This window comes from Anoplopoma fimbria, chromosome 17 (assembly GCF_027596085.1).
Source record: "Anoplopoma fimbria isolate UVic2021 breed Golden Eagle Sablefish chromosome 17, Afim_UVic_2022, whole genome shotgun sequence".
Classification (NCBI taxonomy): domain Eukaryota; kingdom Metazoa; phylum Chordata; class Actinopteri; order Perciformes; family Anoplopomatidae; genus Anoplopoma; species Anoplopoma fimbria.
This window is the reverse complement of record NC_072465.1, coordinates 30,637,431-30,652,561: the sequence shown is the minus strand read 5'-3', so window position 1 is coordinate 30,652,561 and position 15,131 is coordinate 30,637,431. Positions and strand designations below refer to the sequence as shown.

General features: G+C 40.7%; 1 protein-coding gene across 1 annotated transcript in view; it reads left to right on the top strand.

The window, feature by feature from the left end:
• Nucleotides 1-13,768: 13,768 nt before the first annotated feature.
• The window catches only part of ripor3 (RIPOR family member 3), a 34,859-nt gene continuing 33,496 nt past the window's right edge, over nucleotides 13,769-15,131 (top strand). Inside the window, exon 1 of the mRNA XM_054617565.1 lies at nucleotides 13,769-14,050. The gene's annotated coding sequence lies outside the window, so the exon portion shown is untranslated. The remainder of the gene's footprint in view (nucleotides 14,051-15,131) is intronic.

Here is a 15,131-nt window from a genome sequence, read left to right as displayed (position 1 = left end):
AGTTTGATTGACACACATTCCCTGAAGACCCGCCCCCTCTGCCTGTGATTGGTTATTGCTCGCTGCCTTCTGCAGAATGGGAACTTTATAACAGGAGGTGAAATAAATACAAATATTAGTTCAGTTTATTTCTGCTATAGAGGCCAGTGGAGGCTGGAGGTGGATGAGTTCAGCTCAGATGTGGATGTTTAATTTAACTTAATGTTGATATGACAATAGAAGAACATTTATAATGGCACCAGCTCTGAGCTGACCATGTATTTATTTACATTCATTTAAAGTAAATTATTACCCTTCTGTTATCAATATAATCATTTGGATTATCAGTCCTTGGAGTCAGAACCTAAAAGCGACATATAATATAATATAATAAAATATAATCTAATACAATACAATACAATATAATACAATACAATATTTTATAATACAATACAATATTTTATAATATAATAGAATATTTTATAATATTTTATAATACAATATAATAAAATATAATATCATATTTTATAATATTTTATAATACAATATAATATAATATAATATAATATAATATAATAAAATATAATCTAATACAATACAATACAATATAATACAATACAATATTTTATAATACAATACAATATTTTATAATATAATATAATATTTTATAATATTTTATAATACAATATAATAAAATATAATATCATATTTTATAATATTTTATAATACAATATAATATAATATAATATAATATAATATAATATAATATTTTCTCACAAAGAACTGCAGTCGAGGAAGAGTTAAATTATTCTGCATCTGGTTCTGTGAACCCCTGTAATCCCCACAGATCCTGGCTGAGTCCTCCTCCTCCTCCTCCCTCCTCCCTTCCTCCTCCTCCTCCTCCTCCTCCTCCCTTCCTCCCTCCTCCTCCTCCCCTGGCTTGGCCCTGAGCCCAGACTGAGCTGAGAGGAGAAACAGATTTTTTGGGTCTTTTCTTCCCCCAAATAAGAACTCTCATTAGTCTTGTTCTCCAGATGTGAAGCGTAGATTTCCTTCAGAGTTTCTATTTTCTCTCGCGTTCACATGGATACGACCTCCACCTGAACACGAGACAAGTACAGAGAAACACACACATTACTCATTATTAATAATAATAATAATAATCCATCTTCCAGCTCATATGGTGCTTAGATGAACAGTGGAGTGAATGTGAATGTTGTGTCTTATTAAAGCTGCAGAAGGCTTCAGTTAGTTAACATGGATGAGTTATGAGAACCAGGATCTCTGTGTGACTCTGTAGACCACATGTGTCAAACTCAAGGCCCGCGGGCCACATCCGGCCCGTGAATGAATTATCTTTGGCCCGCATGATAAAATCTATTTACTATTAGAGCTGGCCCGCCGGTATATCGCACGCACCACCAAAATACTACAAATCCCACAATGCACTGTCCGTGTGTCGGCACGTCAACGCGCCTCACAGTCTGTATTACAAACCAACTTTAACTATCCCTCTCCCCAAACAATGGCTAAACCAAAGGTGGAATTTGAAAACAGGAGTTTTCAAGACAGGTGGGAGGCACAGTATAGTATATATATATATATATATATATATATATATATATATATATATATATATATATATATATCTTCTGTGCGGAGACAGTGTGGCTGTAATGGAAGAATACAACATAAGAAGACACTATGAAACGAAGCACCAAGACAGATACAAGCATCTGGACACGACACAAAGGCTCCAGAAGGTAGAGGAGCTAAAGAGAAGCCTCACTAAATCACATCACACAGCAGGCTGCTGTTAAGGACAGGTTTACTGTGGCAGCAGAGGTCAACCCGGCCCTTTACCGAGGGGGGGTTTGTCAAAAACTGCATGATTAAAGTCTCTCTGTGTTTGGCAGCACATACTGTGAACAACTGTTCTCTTTGATGAAGATAAACACAACTCCACACAGGACTCGTCTCACTGAGGAGCACCTTCACTCAGTCCTGAGGATGTCCTCACTCAGAGCCTGACCAGACACTGATGATGACACCAAGTGTCTGGCTCAGACCAGTGAGCATCACAGAGCAGCAAACGGTGCTTTGACGCATTTTCAGTTTTTAATGTAGTTTCATTTTTGCATTTTTTTTCTCTAGCTACTACAGGACATTTGATTTTTCTTTGAAGTAAATTATGTTTGGCTGTTGTTTGCCTGTAGAAAATGTTTTCACTTGAAATTACTCTGGAAAAACTGCAGATAGAGCCATAAGCAATTAATGAAACTGATTTTATTACTTTTATTTTTATTTATTTATGTATTATTTATAATTTTTATTTAATTTATTTCATTACATGACATTACAGTCATTTAGCAGACGCTTTTATCCAAAGCGACTTACAGGAAGTGTATTCAACATAGGTATTCAAGAGAACTACTAGTCACCAGAAGTCATGAGTGCATCTCCTTTCTTACACAAGCATCTTAAAGCATAAACCAGAGCAAAAGTATAGTGCAGAGGCAAGTTACTACGAAAACAATAATTGCAACAGACTACCGTATTTTCCGCACTATAAGGCGCACTTAAAAGCCTTTAATTTTCTCAAAAAACGACAGTGCGCCTTATATTCCGGAGCGCTTTATATATGGATTAATTCTGGTTGTGCTTACTGACCTCGAAGCGGTTTTGTGTGGTACACGGCGCTCTGTCAACATGTTTAGTAGACTTAGTAAACTACAAAGAAACCGCAGCAGCATCACGGCCACCGTAGTCAGGAGTAATACACACTGTGCTTCACCATCACATACAGTGTGTGTGTATAAGGTTCACCATCACATACAGTGTGTGTGTATAAGGTTCACCATCACATACAGTGTGTGTGTATAAGGTTCACATCATACAGTGTGTGTGTATAAGGTTCACATCATACAGTGTGTGTGTATAAGGTTCACCATCACATTACAGTGTGTGTGTATAAGGTTCACCATCACATACAGTGTGTGTGTATAAGGTTCACCATCACATACAGTGTGTGTGTATAAGGTTCACCATCACATTACAGTGTGTGTGTATAAGGTTCACCATAGTGTATAAGGTTCACCAGTCACATGTGTGTATAAGGTTCACCATCATAGGTTCACAGTGTGTGTGTATAAGGTTCACCATCACATACAGTGTGTGTGTATAAGGTTCACCATCACATTACAGTGTGTGTGTATAAGGTTCACCATCACATACAGTGTGTGTGTGTATAAGGTTCACCATCACATAAGGTTCACCATGTGTGTGTGTATAAGGTTCACCATCACCATCACATACAGTGTGTGTGTATAAGGTTCACCATCACATACAGTGTGTGTATCATGTGTATAAGGTTCACTTCACATAAGTGTTCACCATGTGTATAAGGTTCACCATCACATACAGTGTGTGTGTGTGGATAAGGTTCACCATCACATACAGTGTGTGTGTATAAGGTTCACATCATACAGTGTGTGTGTATAAGGTTCACCATCACATACAGTGTGTGTGTATAAGGTTCACCATCATATCACAGTGTGTGTGTATAAGGTTCACCATCACATACAGTGTGTGTGTGTATAAGGTTCACCATCATATCACAGTGTGTGTGTATAAGGTTCACCATCATATCACAGTGTGTGTGTATAAGGTTCACCATCACAGTACAGTGTGTGTGGATTATTATTATTTCATAATTAATGTTGTTTTATAGGCAATACTCTATAGGCCTTGTTAGTTCCAGGAATATGTGCACTAAGGTTCTTTCAATAAGTTTTCAATAAACGTTGAACCCATCTGGCCCTTGACTTGTATCAGTTTCTTTATTTCGGCCCTCTGTGTGTTTGAGTTTGACACCCCTGCTGTAGACAAACATGCTAACTCTGCATGAAGAGCTCTGTGCTAACATGCTAACTCTGCATGAAGAGCTCTGTGCTAACATGCTAACTCTGCATGAAGAGCTCTGTGCTAACATGCTAACTCTGTATGAAGAGCTCTGTGCTAACATGCTAACTCTGCATGAAGAGCTCTGTGCTAACATGCTAACTCTGGTATGAAGAGCTCTGTGCTAACACGCTAACTCTGGTATGGAGAGCTCTGTGCTAACATGCTAACTCTGCATGAAGAGCTCTGTGCTATCATGCTAACTCTGGTATGGAGAGCTCTGTGCTAACATGCTAACTCTGCATGAAGAGCTCTGTGCTAACATGCTAACTCTGCATGAAGAGCTCTGTGCTAACATGCTAACTCTGCATGAAGAGCTCTGTGCTAACATGCTAACTCTGCATGAAGAGCTCTGTGCTAACATGCTAACTCTGCATGAAGAGCTCTGTGCTAACATGCTAACTCTGCATGAAGAGCTCTGTGCTAACATGCTAACTCTGCATGAAAGCTCTGCTAACTCTGAAGAGCTCTGTGCTAACATGCTAACTCTGCATGAAGAGCTCTGTGCTAACATGCTAACTCTGGTATGAAGAGCTCTGTGCTAACATGCTAACTCTGCATGAAGAGCTCTGTGCTAACATGCTAACTCTGTATGGAGAGCTCTGTGCTAACATGCTAACTCTGCATGAAGAGCTCTGTGCTAACATGCTAACTCTGTATGGAGAGCTCTGTGCTAACATGCTAACTCTGCATGAAGAGCTCTGTGCTAACATGCTAACTCTGGTATGGAGAGCTCTGTGCTAACATGCTAACTCTGCATGAAGAGCTCTGTGCTAACATGCTAACTCTGCATGAAGAGCTCTGTGCTAACATGCTAACTCTGCATGAAGAGCTCTGTGCTAACATGAAGAGCTCTGTGCTAACATGCTGCATAACTCTGCTAACATGCTAATGCATGAAGAGCTCTGTGCTAACATGCTAACTCTGCATGAAGAGCTCTGTGCTAACATGCTAACTCTGCATGAAGAGCTCTGTGATTCACTGTTGGCTTCTTCAGAACGTGACCTTCAGCACGCACTGGGGCGGTTCACAGCGAGTGTGAAGCGGTCGGGATGAGAGTCAGTACCTCCAAGTCTGAGGCCATGGTTCTCTTCCGGAAAACGGTGGATTGCACCCTCTGGGTTGGGAGGGAGTCACTGCCCCAAGCGAGAGAGTTCAAGTATCTTGGGATCTTATTCACGAGTGAGGGTAAAATGGAGCGGGAGATGGACAGGCGGTTCGGTAAGCTCAGCCTTAGAGAGAGGGTGAGGAGCTCAGCCTTAGAGAGAGGGTGAGGAGCTCAGTCTTAGAGAGAGGGTGAGGAGCTCAGTCTTAGTCTTAGAGAGAGGGTGAGGAGCTCAGCCTTAGAGAGAGGGTGAGGAGCTCAGACTTAGAGAGAGGGTGAGGAGCTCAGTCTTAGAGAGAGGGTGAGGAGCTCAGCCTTAGAGAGAGGGTGAGGAGCTCAGCCTTAGAGAGAGGGTGAGGAGCTCAGTCTTAGAGAGAGGGTGAGGAGCTCAGCCTTAGAGAGAGGGTGAGGAGCTCAGACTTAGAGAGAGGGTGAGGAGCTCAGTCTTAGAGAGAGGGTGAGGAGCTCAGCCTTAGAGAGAGAGGGTGAGGAGCTCAGACTTAGAGAGAGGGTGAGGAGCTCAGTCTTAGAGAGAGGGTGAGGAGCTCAGCCTTAGAGAGAGGGTGAGGAGCTCAGTCTTAGAGAGAGGGTGAGGAGCTCAGCCTTAGAGAGAGGGTGAGGAGCTCAGCCTTAGAGAGAGGGTGAGGAGCTCAGCCTTAGAGAGAGGGTGAGGAGCTCAGTCTTAGAGAGAGGGTGAGGAGCTCAGCCTTAGAGAGAGGGTGAGGAGCTCAGCCTTAGTGAGGAGCTCAGTCTTAGAGAGAGGGTGAGGAGCTCAGCCTTAGAGAGAGGGTGAGGAGCTCAGCCTTAGAGAGAGGGTGAGGAGCTCAGTCTTAGAGGAGCTCAGCCTTAGAGAGGGTGAGGAGCTCAGCCTTAGAGAGAGGGTGAGGAGCTCAGCCTTAGAGAGAGGGTGAGGAGCTCGGAGTAGAGCCGCTGCTCCTTCACGTAGCTGAGGTGGTTCAGCATCTGATCAGGATCCTCCTGGACGCCTCCCTTTAGAGGTTTTCCAGGCACGTCCAACTGGTAAGAGGCCCCGGGGTAGACCCAGAACACGCTGGAGAGATTATATATCTCGTCTGGCCTGGGAACGCCTCGGGGTTCCCCAGGAGGAGCTGGAAAGTGTTGCTGGGGAGAAGGACGTCTGGAGGATAAGAGGAGGAAATGGATGGATGGATATCATTATTCATATCATTATTCATATCATTATTCATATCATTATTCATATCATTATTATTATCATTATTATTATCATTATCATTATTAATACGATTATTGTTATCATTATTCATATCATTATTATTCATATCATTATTATTATCATTATCAGAATTAATATCATTAATTATCATTATTATATCATTATTATTTCATTATCATTATTAATTGATTATTGTTTCATTATTAATGTCATTATTATTATCATATGATTATTGTTATCATTATTATTATCATTATTATTATAATATGATTATTGTTATCATTATTAATGAGATTATTATTCATATTATTATCATTATTTGATCATTATCATTATTTATCATTATTAATGTCATTATTATCATTATTATTATCATTATCATTATTAATATGATTATTGTTATCATTATTAATGTCATTATTATTATCATTATTATTATCATTATCATTATTAATATGATTATTGATTATTTTCATTATTCATTATCATTATTATTATCATTATTATTATCATTATCATTATTAATAATTATTGATTATTGTTATCATTATTAATTATCATTATTGTTATTATATTGTTATCATTATTATTATCATTATTATTATCATTGATTATTGTTATCATTATTATTATTCATTATTATATCATTATTATTATCATTATTATTATTAATATGATTATTGTTATCATTATTAATGTCATTATTATTATCATTATCATTATTAATATGATTATTGTTATCATTATTAATGTCATTATTATTATCATTTATTATTAATATGATTATTGTTATCATTATTAATGTCATTATTATTATCATTATTCATTCATTAATTAATATCATTATTGTTATCATTATTAATGTCATTATTATTATCATTATTATTATCATTATCATTATTAATATGATTATTGTTATCATTATTATTATCATTATTATGATGATGATGGGTCTCATTAGAGGAGAAGGTCACCAGATGTTGGGCCTGTAAACGTCAGTAGCAGCTCATGAACAGCAGGGGAGCTCTTCTCCTGTTCTCTGCTCTTCATCTCGCTCTGTTCAGAGTCAAAGAGTCCAAACACACAACTCAGAACATGTGATCGCTCACACGCTACGTTCTCCTCCTCATCGCTGTGAGGAGAGGAACCCGAGAGAGGAGAACTGAAACATCCTGAATGTTTCCTGCTGATCCGTTCCAACCGTGCAGCTGCAGCTGATTAAAGGATCCACGTCTCACGATCATCTAGTCTGTCCTTCAGGTTGATGTGGAACGTTCTGGTCTCTTCTCTTCTGAGAGGCATTTAGAACTGCATTTTACAGACTTTCATTAAGACACCTGATAAAAGATGTAGAAGATAAAGGTGTAAGCACTCACACACACACACACACACACACACACACACACACACACACACACACACACACACACACACACACACACACACACACACAGTCAGCTGTCTCAGTGTGCTGAGGGAGTGGAGGCCTCCAGATACACATGATGCTGCTTATCTCTGCCTGCCATGTGTGTGTGTGTGTGTGTGTGTGTGTGTGTGTGTGTGTGTGTGTGTGTGTGTGTGTGTGTGTGTGTGTGTGTGTGTACCTATGAAATGAATGTGCCAGCTGAAGTAAATGTCGGTGTGTATTTCTGTAGCAGCTGATGTGTGTGTGGGTGTGTGTGGCATGTGCATTTGTGTGTCTACAAACTATGAGAGAAATATTTGTGTATTTTAAACCTTGTGTGTCTGCTGCGTTAGAAACACACACACCCACACGGTGTGTGTGTTTCTAACGCAGCAGATTCTTCATATTAATAAAACACAGACAGCTGAGAAACATTATAATTATTTACTGATCATAAAGTTACATTTTAAGATTTTTATTTCTGTGGTATGAATATCTTTCTCATATATTTCTTCCTTCCCAGTGGAGACTGAAGTCCTGAACACTAATAAGAAAACTCAGATCTCAATCAGACTTTTTAAATGTAATTTATCTGCAGAAGTTAATGTGAAAACAATATCAGATAAAACAATCAATTCAGTGATCAGGATTAAAAAATGAAAGTTCTGTTAAATTAATTGGATCAGTAACAAGGAAACTTGATTCACTAAATTACAGTAAATGTAAATTATTAAAATTGTCCCTCAGTCACAAACTTCATAATGAAAGGACTGTGTTTGGACGTTTCTCACAGTGGACATTCTGACGTGTCCAACATTAAAGATGTCCAAAGTCCATTCAGGGGAGTCAAGTAATAAACATGCTGTGAAATAACAGCTACCACCTCGACATTTATGTATTTAAATCAAACATATGAATTAATATGAACAAATACCTATAGAATATTACTCTCAGAACGTAAACATACACACAGATTTTATGATCCTCTGAATCTGATCTGCATCAACATTCCACACATTTAAGTGTAATTCATTGTTCCTGTAAATACTGCAGACACTTATGTGTTAGTCAACATTATGAGGAAGACTCTGATGATAACAGAGTGAAGAACACAAAGAACAACTCAAGACTGAAGTCAGAAGAGTTATAGCAGCAGATTAAAGTCTACGGTTCATCGTCACATTTGTTAAAGTTCTCCACCCACATACTTTGTTTAGGTGTCCACATACTTTAGGCCATGCTGTATATTGTATTTATATGAAGAGACGGACAAACTACATTTAACTGTTCTCCGAGTTCGTCCATGAACAACTGGAGACGATTCTCTCTCTAGCAACAAGTCCTCTGAATAAATTCAAACCACAAGCTAATCGCTTCATCTCGGTCCTAAAACTTAACATCAGATTCCACTGAAGTTTCTCCAGATATTTTGGATATCTTTCTTGTTACAAACAAACAGCAAACACCAACAAAAGAACCATAAAACCTTGACTCATGCTGTCCCACATGAGTCTTAAACTGGTGTCGGCGTCCCACATCAGTTTCTCTGATGAGTTTCACAAACATGACGACTTTGAGATGAAGTGAGTTCGTTGACTTCAGTCAGTGTTCAGTGTTACGAGGTTCTCTCACGGCAGCGTGAGAACGTTTCTGAGCGGAGCTGCTTTTTAACAACTCGTAAGCTCCAGCTCTTCTGTCTGATGTCTTTTTTCTTTTAGATTCTTTTCGACATCCTTTCCTTGATTTTACAGCGTGGAGACAGAGACTGGAATCGAACCTGCGGCGTTGTGGTAATGTGGCATGGGCAAAGAAATAGCATATTTCAGCTACATTCAGTTAAACAGTAAAATCTTCTGGGTGGTAACTAACATCTAACTTCATAGTTCACTCCTCTTCTCATCCACACTCACACAAGGTGTCCCCCAGGGTTCTGTACTGGGCCCACTCCTCTTCATCAGAATCAGCTTTATTGGCCATGTATGCATAAGCATACAAGGAATCTGACTCCGGTTTCTTCATCATCTACATCCTTCCTCTCTGTAAGAATATCCGCCATTTCAACCTGGGGTACATCCCAAGTCTCTTATTTGTCGTCTCCTTGCTCCTCGCTTGAACCGGAAGTCGTTCTGCGCCGCCATATTGACACGGCCGTCCCAAAGCTCTTATTACAGCACCGAGGAGCGAGGAGCGAGGAGCGAGGAAGGATCTCCGAGGAGACATGAGCGAGGATGCACGAGAGCTTCCTTTCAGGAAGTGTTGTGAGGGCCGACACGCCCCCTTATCGTTCATCTGTTATCTGATTGGACGCTGCAGCCGATCGTACTGATCTGATGTAACTCATCATTTAATACCAGAGTGATGACAGATCACAGGCTGAATGCATTAAAGTTAGAAAGAGTTAAAGAGAGTTAGAGAGAGTTAAAGAGAGTTAGAGAGTTGGAGAGTCTGTCTGTCTGTCAGTAGAAACACTTTTACATCATTTATCTTCATTTCCATTCATTCATATGAGGCTGATCATTCCTGAGTGTTGGTTGATGAGTTATGTAATTCCAATTTACCCCGAAACATTGAGCCTAATAAATTAATTCCAGTCTTTAGGAGAAACCATAATCAAACCATTTAAAGACATACAGACGTTAATAATTCATAAATAAGACAAACGCATTCCGCCGGTAGAAATCGGTCCTTATGAGCAGGACACAGAATACAGTATAAATACACAGAACACAGTATAAATACACAGAACACAGTATAAATACACAGAACACAGTATAAATACTAAGAACACAGTATAAATACTAAGAACACAGTATGAATACACAGTTCAGTTTGTTAAACAGGTAACAGGCTGCAGAGAGAAATACATTTATACTCGGCAGTGATTCAATTCAATTCAGTTTATTTTGTATAGCCCAGAATCACAAATTACAAATTTGCCTCAGAGGGCTTTACAATCTGTACACATGAGACATCCTCTGTCCTTACACCCTCACATCCTCTGTCCTTACACCCTCACATCCTCTGTCCTTACACCCTCACATCCTCTGTCCTTACACCCTCACATCCTCTGTCCTTACACCCTCACATCCTCTGTCCTTACACCCTCACATCCTCTGTCCTTACACCCTCACATCCTCTGTCCTTACACCCTCACATCCTCTGTCCTTACACCCTCACATCCTCTGTCCTTACACCCTCACATCCTCTGTCCTTAGACCCTCACATCCTCTGTCCTTACACCCTCATCCTCTCTGTCCTTACCCTCACATCCTCTGTCCCTCTTACACCCTCACATCCTCTGTCCTTACACCCTCACATCCTTCCTCCTGTTACACCCTCACATCCTCTGTCCTTACACCCTCACATCCTCTGTCCTTACACCCTCACATCCTCTGTCCTCTGTCCTTAGACCCTCACATCCTCTGTCCTTAGACCCTCACATCCTCTGTCCTTACACCCTCACATCCTCTGTCCTTCCCTCACATTCACAGGAAAAACTCCCCTAAAAACCCCTTTAACAGGGAGAAAAAAGGAAGAAACCTCTGGGAGAACGACAGAGGAGGGATCCTTCTCCCAGGATGGACAGAATGCAATAGATGTCATGTGACCAGAATGAACAGCATAACAGAGATACAACACATTCAATGTATATGACATAAATGATTCATATAATAAGACTACTCATAATAACAGCAGCAATTATTACAGTAGAATTATAGTTATGAAAATAGGGATAGTAATGTGATTAATAATAATAATGGAAGTAGCAGTGGGTGTCAGTCGGCTCACAGCAGGAGGCACGACTACGGTCCAGGTACCACAACGATTCATGGAAACCTGCAGAACGAGAAAGCAAAAGGGCTTCAGGGTGGAAGTAAAGCTAAAATGCTTAATGGTACAGGTAATAGTAATAGTAATGTGACTAGTAATAATAATGGTGGTAGCAGTCGGTGTCAGCAGGGCCGTAGCAGGATGCACGACCACGGTCCAGGTACAGCCACGATTTATAGAAGCCTGCGAAGCGAGAAAGCACAAAGACTCCAGGGTACAAGCAAGTCAATAAGCGTAATAGTACAGGCAATAATAATAGTAATGTGACTAATAATGATAGTGGTAGTAGTAGTGGGTGTCAGCAGGGCCTCAGTAGGTGGCACGATGACAGTCCAAATATAACCCCGATTCCTGGGAACCTGCGAGGCGAGAAAGCACAAGAACTCCGGGGAAGAAGCAAAATCAGTAATGTGCATAAATAGGAGATTAATACATAAAGAAGGAGGGAGAGAAGAGGAGAGAGAGAAGAGGAGAGTGATGATTACTTTGTCTGCTAAATGACTGTAATGTAATGTAATGTAATGTAATGTGTCATTATTAATATTAGTACAGTGATCATGTGTGCAGACATAAAATCAAAACTCTCTCCAGCTGTTAAAGCCGACTGACAGCTGATCAGCTGTGTTCAGCGGTGTCGTCATCAGAAACAGACGTCGCTTCACGTGACGCTTCAGAGGAAAGGAGGTCTCATGTCTCTTAAAACACATCTCCTCGTCTCCTCTCTCCTCGCCTGGTTTCCTTGCGTCTCTCCATGCATCCCTGGTGGGCGGGACTAAGACGCAAGGAAACGACGCAAGTGAGGGAATCGAGGAGGCGATTGAAGAGACTTGGGATGAACCCCTGGACTTCCACTGCTATGCAGACGACACCCACATTTACCTTCAGCACCAAAACCCTCCCACAACCCCCCGCTCTCCCACATTGACTCCTTCCTGTCTGCAATAAAAGCTTACGAACATGTGTCTAAATGAGAAGCCTTGACGTCCTCACTAGAACACTCGTCCTCCTTTCATTAGCGTCTGTTTGATGCAGAGATTCTTTTCTGTAATAATTCAAATTGCAATGGAAGAATGTGATTGTCTGTTTGCAGAGGGAACCAGTGATGACTTCTTGTTGGACTTAAGAATGACATCATCCCTGCAGCTCTCTGCTGGTAAACAACATATTGTGAGGTTTTTGTAAAGTTCATCACATTCTCACTCCCAACATGTCAGTAACTACCGATTGGTCATTGCTCCATAACGGCATCTGAGATCGGCGCTCTAGGTTTGAAGGTATCAGGACGGCGTGTCATCATACACTTGTTACATGCATAGTGTCCTTTCAAAATAAACTTCTGTCTCCACAGGAAATTAGCTTTAGGCAACAGAACCTTTTGTTAAGTTTAGGAGAATAACTTGGTTGACATTAACTGGACTGATTAGCAACTTATGTCACTCCAGAGTGACTACGAGTCACGTGACTATCGACACTAACGACTCACATGATTGATGGGTCGGTTTAGAAAAAGTCAACGATTACATTTAGATTCCCGCGGGACACAAACACCGACCTCCTGGGTGAAAGTCCTGTGTTTGTACATAGATTATATCTTATCTTATATTCACTGTGTCTAAAGGTTTCTTTTCTGCTCAGAAACGTCTCCCAACATAAAGAAGACGTGACGAGTTTATTTCAGTGAGTTTACTTTGACAAAGACATGAGCCTCATCAGGACATGAAGCAGCAGCGTTGGTGATGTATGTGGTCTGAGCTGGAGCTTAAAGCCAAACATGATACTCAGCCAGCAGAGCGGGGGGGAGGGGAACGCTTCTGAAACATTTACATCTACTGAAACACAGAAGAAGAAAAACAGAGAGAGAGAGCTCAGAGAAGAGAACGAGTTAAAGAAGACTGGAGGACGAAGGAAGGACAGAGAAACACAAAGAGAGAAGATCTATCAGAGAACCAGAGTTATGGAAGGAAAGAAGCAAAATGACAGATGACTGAGAGAAGAGGAGTGGGAAGAAAGGAGGAGCTGATGGTGAAGGAGGAGACGCATGAGGAGAAAGAGATAATGACTCCAACAAGTGCTGACAAATCAAGACAGAAAACAAGAGGAGCAGCAGGAGGAACGAAGAAGGAGGAACGGAGGCTGAAGTTAACTTAAAGAAACAGACTGAAAGAGGAGGAGGGGGACGGAGAAAGGGAGTGGAGAGGAAGCTGAGAGGAGGAGGAAGGAGTTATGAGAGAGAGGAGAGGCAGAGCTGGAAAATAAAGAGAAAGAGAGAGAGAGAGAGAGAGAGAGAGAGAGAGAGAGGAAAACTCGTTGGGTTTCTCTCTGACGTCCTCATGAAAGCTGCTGCAACTCTGAACGCTATCAGGACAGAGCAGACAGCTGCCAAACCCACCGACACACACACACACACACACACACACACACACACACACACACACACACACACACACACACACACACACACACACACACACACACACACACACACACACACACACACACACTCACACACACACTCAGTGTTGGACATGAGGCGGTTCGGTGACAGTTGGGAGTAACCGGCTCTTCATCCAGTCAGGTGAGTTTATTAATTCTGGATTATTGAATTCTTCAGTGTTTATGGTTTAAGAGTGTTAGTGAAGATCTGGACTCTGGCTCAGGGTCCCTTCGGTAGGAGGGGATTGAACCTGCGTCCTCTTACTTCATGTGTTTCAGCTCATTTCCTATTCTGTGTGCCGCTAAACTCAAGAGGGAGGTTTCTGTGAAGTCGGTTTAAAGACCTGAGAAAAGGTTTGATGTCAATACTAAAATAGTTATTGTCATATAACTTTGGAGGTTGTTGTCCAGAACAACAGGAAATTATTTACTTATGACTTTGAAAATAAGCTGAAAGGCTCGTTGTCATGACATCTAGGAGCAAACAGACAGCTGTCAAATGTTTGTTTGTTTGAAGAGAGGAGAGTTTTAAGACTTACATCAGATCAGATCAGAGAGCTTTATTAATCCACAGTGGAGAAACTCATGTTGTCTGTGACTTTATGATCATCATATCATATCATATCTGCTGTTACTGCTGAGTAACGCAGCGTTCTATCAGTTTATTTTAACATCTTCAGTTTCATCAGCAAAGAAAGAAGTTTGCAGCTTCTCCGTGTCTCATTCATTCATTTTGAAATGATCTACTACTAAAGTCACCAGAACAGGAACATCTGTTAAATATGATAAACATATGCTGGCTGTCAAGACTGAGAGGTTTTATCCACCAGCTAAAGGTTGAGAGTTCATGTTGTTGTTACCAGATGAAGAGTGAAGTCAGAGCTTCATGTCTTAAAGCTGCATTCTCTCTGCTGTCCACCAGGGGGCGACTCCTCTGGTTGTATAGAAGTCTATGAGAAAATGACTCTACTTCTCTCTTGATTTATTCCCTCAGTAAACATTGTAAACATGAGTTTATGGTCTCAATCTCTAGTTTCAAGTCTTCTTCAATACAGCATGATGTTCATTTAGTAAATGATGCTCCATTTAGAGTCAAACAGACCATAAAGCAGGGGATGCTTTAGGGCGGGGCTACACACTGATTGACAGGAGGAGTTTGTTTTCAGTTTGTTTCTGTTTGAGGCAGAACTGAGAGTTTAACTCTGAATCAACAGTCAACGCTC